Here is an 8,229-nt window from a genome sequence, read left to right as displayed (position 1 = left end):
TGTACCGCTTAGGTTTAATTGGATATAACCTATTTTAACATACTATGTAGCCTTGTCTAAGGTCATAGAATATGTTTTATATCATGGGTTGGCTTAGGATTGAGTTTTAGGAAAAATGGGTCATTTTTCCAAAGCACTATGTACAAGGTGCATTAAGAGTGAAATGGCCTCTTTTATGAGTTAACATCTTTTAGATGCCTACGAGTCCTTCTAACATTAACCAACATATTAAAATCCTATATAACATAGAGATTGAACAAAATTACGAAATCAAATTTGGGTAAAATAACAGTTTGAATAATCCAAATTTGGGTAGTTTGAATAGGATTTGGACTTTTATTAAAGAATGTATTTGCACATAGTTTCTAGGTAACCCTTGAGTTGACAATTTGATTCCTATAAGAGGATGCTTATAGTTTCTTGGGGATTGTGAAATAAACACACACAATTGAAGGAATTCAAATTTGAAGTATGCATGATAACATGTGTTTATCTATGAGGTGTAGATGAGTTGGTTTGTGTGGGGTTTAGCCCCCATTAGGTTATTGGTTCAAATCTCATGGGGAGAGATTGAGGGTGGGAGCCACCTATGGGGGATAAAAAACTATCGATCATCTAATATTGGAGTCGGCCCAAACCTAGACTCAACCTAGTTAGAAAAAAACACACATATGTTTATGGTCTCTCATAAAATTAGGTCATTTAACTTTGACATTTATAAAATAAACTTACTTCCTATACACACTTCTTCAATTAAAAACTCATATAAATAAATTATAAATTTATTAAATCTCAAATTAAATAGCTAAACTCCACATATGCTTGAGATAATTTACTTTCCACTCTCCATCACCTCTCCATATCCAAACCTCGACTAACCTAGTTAGAAAAAACACACATATGTTTATGGTCTCTCAGACAATTAGGTCATTTAACTTTGACATTTATAAAATAAACTTACTTATCCTATACACACTTCTTCAATTAAAAACTCATATAAATAAATTATAAATTTTTTAAATCTCAAATTAAATATATAAACCCCACACATGCTTGACTTAATTTACTTTGGACTCTCCATATTTAATTTTTAACTTAATCTAACTAATAGACAATATGACCTTTTTTGCAGCTATTTTTCCTATTAATTTTGTCAAAATTAAATAGAGATTTTTAAGAATTATATTTTTTAAATTATTTAATTTGTAAAGTTCAAATATCCCAAAAATTTTCAAAATGATAAATGCATTTAAGTATTCAAAAATACATCTTAAATAACAAAAAATCACAATATAACCAAAAATTATATCTCAAAATCATATTTACTGAACATTTATTTTTAATCAATATTTACTGAAAATCATTATATTTACTGAACATTTATTTTTAATCAATATTTACTGCTAATGAACAATAATTGATTTACCTTGCCTCTTCGAAAGGAGTGAATGATTTAAGTCCAAGTTTATTTTCAAATTAGAAAACAAAAAGTTTTAAAACAAACTATTTGGAATATACTCAAAATTAGGTTATCAAAGTTTAATTAAACTCTGCTTCAACTACTCTATCGGAAGGCATTTTTAAATATTTTCAGGTGACACTTTGGGAATTTTCCGATGGCTGATTGTTGAAAATATTCGAATGCATATGTTTGAAAATCCGACATTAACACTTTTCGCGAACTTCCCGATGAAATTTACGATTTTGATTTTGATTTATCTTGCCTCTTCAAAACGAATGAGTTTTAAAAATCAGGATAGACACGTGGATATATATATATTATTTTTTATACTACTGAGGAGATAGGTAACGAAAATATATGTTAATGGTTTATGTTAAGGATAACATTAATATTAAAAAATTAATAAAGATAGACAAGATTCTACGAGTCTCCACCACTTAGCATTTATAAGGAAAAAATAAATAATAATAGTAGAATAGGTTAAAAAACAATGTATATTTCATTAAACAAAATCATTCATGAATCAAGACAGAGGTTCCCATGATTACAAAATCCAAGACAAAATCCAAGTGGATTTCATTATTATAGGTTATAAAAAAAGTTTTTATTTCAGTAGATAGATTTGTTGGAATTAAGTTGTGAAATTTATATAATTTAGAAAATTTAACTGGATTTCATTAATGTTATAAAAAAGTTTTTATATTTTAGTATTGAGATTTGTTGGAATTAAGTTGTGAAATTTATATAATTTGGAAAGTATAGAGATTAGTTGGAATTAAGTTGTAAAATTTATACAATTTAAATGTTTTTAGATATTTTCAGGATTTATGTATAAAAATACTTATTTTAAATAATAAAAAATAAGATTTTGTGATGTAGTATGATTCACAACACATGTTAATATTACTAATTTATTTCTTTTATATAATAATATATTTGGCCTTTTGTCACATTCAACGTCAAACAATATAAAATAGCCATATAATTGGACAATACGGAAGCAGGCCAAAAGAGGATTTCAAACCGATACATAGTATTTAATTTTTTAAAACTTTTTTATCAGTGACTACGAAATAATTTCACAGCATCTGTTTCCAAATGAACTGTGCAATCACTACAGAATAATTTTGTAGTGTTGTTCACTATGAAATAATTTCGCAGCACTCGTTAAAATTCTTGTACAACAATTTTCAGGGTGCTGAAACGACTTGCTCTTTTCCAAACCGATTCTACACAGCCTAGACTTGCTTCTTAACACAATAAACTAATTGTTTTTCCTTTCTTTGCTAGGTTTGCAATTTATTACAAATGTGGGAATCGAAAACCAATCTAAGGGATTTTCACAACATTCCAAAATAGGGGTGCACTATCTTACTATTGTAACATCAATCCAATCACTAACAAGAAACCACACAACCACTATTATAGGGGGCAACCACACATTCTTTCTACAGACATTACAACATGAATCCCAAAAGACAAATGGACAACCACACAAATTTGCTAATAAAAAATTAGTCAAAGAGGCATTTTGACTATACGCCAAAACAAAGTGTTATGTTTCACTGTAGCAACATTCAAACCACTATAAATCTCACACATTCACTACTCTAGAGTACAATGAACATTCCTCCACAGGGTTTTGAAACCATTACAAGAAGAATGCCAAAGATGCATGAATAAATCACACAATAGTGGAAGCCACAATGTACCAACTCTTAGTATCAATCAATGCAACAACTTACAGGGTCTTAAAAATAACCAAACACACAGGAATAGATTATGAATTAACAACGATTCACAACAGAAAATGATTCAGTGTAACTACAAAGCTTTTATTCATTTAATAAGCACACAACTTACAACCCAACACTGTTGTTTATTACGCCATTGACACAAAAATACCTTCCATTCACACATATTGAAGGTACAAGCATCTGCAAAACCTCAGAATTGTAGTTACATAAAAAAACAAGTTCCTCTCTTCTCTCCCTCTCCCTTCTCCTCACTCGGAAGCTTCTCTTCTCTTTTTTTTTCCTCGAACATTTTTTTTTTAATTGTCTCCCAAAAGGAGCAGACTATGACTACCAAGAGTCACATAGTATAAAACATTTTCCCTTCTCCACAAAATAAGGGAAAAAAAATAAATAAATCAAAAACAAAAAATAAATCTATATATACATTAGAAAATAACTTCTCCATCTTATTTCTAAAAATCAAAACTTATTTTCTAATGTAAATATTTACAATTTCTTACAAAACATTTAAAAATTCCTCCCAACATTACCATGTGACTCTCTCATCACATTGGTAAGCTCTCACATATTGTGCTCGGTCTATGCACATGCATCATTTTGTAAAAAATTATATCATTAAAATTTAGAAGAGTTAAATTAGACGCTTTCTATCAAAACCATTATTTCACTCGAAATATATACTTTTAATTAGAATCCAATGATTTTTAGATTGCAAAATCTTAATTTTTTAGTGTGACAATCATAATTTTAACAATAAATTCAACATTATCATAAAACCTATAGATCACCCCAAATTTCAAGCAACCTAGTTTTTTAAAAATTCTGCCCAGATTTAACCAAAAAAATCTGCAAAAAAACCAACATTTTCCAAATAAAAATGTCAACTATTTAAAGTAAACTCAAGTAATACAATAACGAACATTGAGTATTTAAGTTATTTGAAATCACTTCCGGTTGAACTATAATTTGAAAAACGAAAATTCATTCCTCAAGGAGCATTCATATCCATCTCAAAGCCAAACAAAAAGGCTGTAGTCTAACTAGCCGGAGGAATTGTTCAGAAAGTTATGGAAATTTCGGTTATATTTAGAGAAAATTTGGCAAGGATTTTTGTAAATCCAAGTTATAGTTATTAAACTTCAAAATTTTAGGTGTCCTAGACATTTTTGATGGCGCTGAATCCATTTCCACCATCAAAAACACGATTCAAACACTGCTTCTACAAGATTTTTTGAAATTTTTTTACCCGAATTCCAACCACTTTTAGCTGTCCAGGAAATTCCTCCACCTCAGTGGACGACTCCAACAAAAACTCTTACTAGTAGATTGGTTTGAGGGTAACCAACGAAAATTCATTCCTCAAGGAGCATTCATATCCATCTAAACGCCAAACAAAAAGTCTTACTAGTAGATTGGTTCGAGGGTATTTCTGGAAGGGATTTTTAATTCATAGCGCCATTAAGTCCATTGCTAAAATCAAGAAATATGAGACGTTGAGGATAAAGAAAAATTGAAGCTTTAACATTTATAAAATCATGATTGATTTATTTTAAAACACGGTGGCTTAAGAGTATCTGCCAACTTTGCGGAAATTATTATATCACAAAAGTTCGATGAAATGCATGAAACATGACATAATAATTTATGGGACTAAGGTAAAAGAGAAATGAGCATTATGTGTTATTAAAGCTACCATCGAAGTCTCTTGGCACCCACTCTGGCAAGAAATCGTGAAGGGCGGGTTACATTTCTGTCAAATTCAAACACTATGATACTTAGAATAGCAAAATTTTTTGATGATGCAATGAAATTTAGTTTCGTGAGTGTGACTCAAATTGAGGTCAAGAAGGAAGTCCAAAATCATTGCATCCAACTCCTCGTTTTCTCTATAAACCCATTCAAAACCAATATCTAGCTTAATTGATTACACTTGATTGTATGTGCTAGGAAGAGTGGTTCCATTATATGCTAGAGCAGTAGCAATAATATCAACTATTGCATGGGTACAATGGAGAGGAGCATTTTTTTTTTAAGTAATTTGTGGAGCCATGACCAAGATGCATGTAATGATAGACATAGAGAACATTGAAGTAATGATAACATCCTTTGTTTTATGGGTACAATGGAGAGGAGTCTTTCTTTTCTAGATAACTTGTGGAGCCATGACCAAGATGCATGTAATAATAGAGATATCAAACATTGAAGTGGAGATCAAAATAGAATCAAATGACAAAACAATAAAAATCTAAGCTAAGAAATTACGAAGGTGAAATCTTGGCATTGCCCAGATGCTACATAAATGAGGAAATCTAATTTGCATGGGGGGCATAATTAAAGGATAGGCTTATGCATGCAAGGTGGAATTTTCTCCACCTAAACCATTATTTCCTTCGTCCTCCCAAAAATCATCTCACTTGAGTTGCTTTGAATGCCTAGAACTAATAACCATCAACCATCCTTGTTCATTATATCTTGAATGCATGGGATCACTTCTCAAGGAGCCACCAAAGTGGCACATGACATTATGTAGTAAGGGTAGGGTAATCACATTATCGTTTGCATGATGCTCTAGAATCGCCCCACTCATAGAAATATGCATGCATAGTATCACTATGACATCAATTGCTAAATATATCAATGTTGAAGATATGTAATAAAATAAAAACAAGTTATGCATTCATTGCATTAAAAGTTTGTAACTTTTCATAACTATTGAAGGCGACATCACTGCAATAAAGTTTCATTCACCATCATTTCCACTCTCAACATTCCCCCCCTTCTATTCTTATTATGCATTAAATGGTACAAGGCTCTCCTCATTTATTTTTATTGTCTATTTTGTCCATCCCACTCTTGGTGACCATACCCATATGAAGCTATTAACATCAATGAAGGTATTTTGTTTTGAACCAAAAACCTCGTGTGTGTGTGTATGTGTTTACCTTTGACATTATAGTTGGCTTCCACAATTGAACCTCTACTTTGTAAGACTCAGTAGTAGTACCTATATCTTGATAAACACTTCCCTTCGCCCTACCCATCCATTTCACAAAATCTTATCTAATGATTGTAACATGAGCATGTATTCCTCTATAATAACATCCTTTAGATAGAATTGATCGCTAGGCTTGTTTCATAGATGTCCAACATGGAAATCATCAATTTTGGGGAGAATTTCCCTTAAGTGTGCTTCCATAACTTCATGTGATGAATTTATAGGAGGATTATTTCTTGTTTTTTCCAGCACAAATGGCCAAAAAATAGTTGTCGAGTGCTCAACTCTTAGAAAGGGATTTTTCAAAGAAACTTTTATCAAGTGAAAAAACATATATCTGTTATTCCATGTTTAAATCAAAATACACAGATATTCTAACTTACCAAGAGAATTAATTGTCTCGGAGAGGACTTTTAGTATTTTAGCCAAATTAAAGAAAAAAGATCATGTAGTAGATACTAGTACTTTTTAGCAAGATCATACATCAATATGTTAAAAAAATGACTAGAAATACTTAATCTTATCTTTCACGCGGGGTAAGAATGAGAGACGATTGTCATAACTTGTAAAAAATAACACTAACATGTGACCGCATGACGCGACGGTCGGGGCGGTTCGTTTGCATGCCCCCCGACTGCGATCGAGTCCTGCAGAGTTGCGGCTGCAGCATATTATGCTCCATGGAGACCCCGATGTTGGAATTTGATATTTGGTTCGATGTGACCGCTGTCAGCATGTTCTGACACGTATTTGTACTAATATATGTAAAAAAGAGGGCCCATAATGCTTCTGTAGGGAACTAGCCCCTCCCATTTAAAAAAAAACATTCAACCTTCAAAATATATGCTTCTAGATCTTTGGAAGAGGCTCCTCACCAATAAATTTGTTGTAAATCAAAATGCCTTTTTCAAGAGAAATTGTTTCCTTAGAAAACATGTTGGTTAAGTATTTAGTAAATGTGTTCTATATTTATAGACATAAGACTTCTAAAGCTCCATAATTTGACATTGCAAGAAGATAGAAGAATGCTATCCCACTAAGCTTTTCCTTTGAACCAATAAACAATTACTTGGAATCACCAACCACCTACAAGCGTTGAATATTTATCTATGTTAAAAGCTAAAACAACCCATATAGATAACAATTATTTTTGGGTATTTGTAGTAATGCTAGCACGTAATATTAAATGAAAATAATGAACAAGAAAAATATTTTAAGGTATACCATCTCTATAGAGTCATGGAGAACCCTGACAAGCTCCATCAAAGTAACTCCAAGAAATAGAATGAATTAAAAATAGGTGTTCATTGTGGCATGATAAGTTTACATGTAGGTACCTTGTTCATTTATTTAAAAGAAACTTGGACTTTATGAGCAACCAAACTGGATGTCCCTTTCGTGCCATTAAAAGTAGACCAGTGTTTATAAGGCCAATTCCTTAGAGAATAAAATGTTCAAAGATTTTCATATAGTCTCCTAATATATTATCTTGGGATGCCAATATTATTCTCATTGGTCATCAATCCATTTATTTCAAAATGAAATATATGTTTCTAATCCTTGTTTTATTTTATCCACGGTAGAACATCCTTACCTATATATATAACAATTGATGCAACCCCACTATAAGTCTATGTTGGTATTAGGAAAAGAATGCCACATATTGATAAGAGGTAACCACTTTCTATCTAGGGTTTCCATTATGCAATAAAATCCACATAGTAAAAAGAGTGAACCACTTTTCATGCATAATCAAGCCTTTATATTACATAATTATCTTAACATCAACGAATTGGAATCAAGGAAATTTTTAAGGGCTAATATTCGTAGGTGGGCTAATTTTCCATTATTTTTCCAAAAAAGGATTTGTTAATTTCCATTTTTTCTAAAAATAATTTTTCCTTTTATAGTATAAAATTATTCTACCTTAAAAATCACCAAAATTTTATTTAAACGCTATATAAATTTATTAGAAATTTGAATATTTTTACATAAATATTGCTGAACATTTTAAA

The sequence above is a fragment of the Pinus tabuliformis genome, chromosome 4_1, assembly GCF_031772625.1.
Source record: "Pinus tabuliformis cultivar Carrire ecotype Pingquan chromosome 4_1, CPIR1, whole genome shotgun sequence".
Classification (NCBI taxonomy): Eukaryota; Viridiplantae; Streptophyta; class Pinopsida; order Pinales; family Pinaceae; genus Pinus; species Pinus tabuliformis.
Note: the sequence above shows the minus strand (reverse complement) of the source record.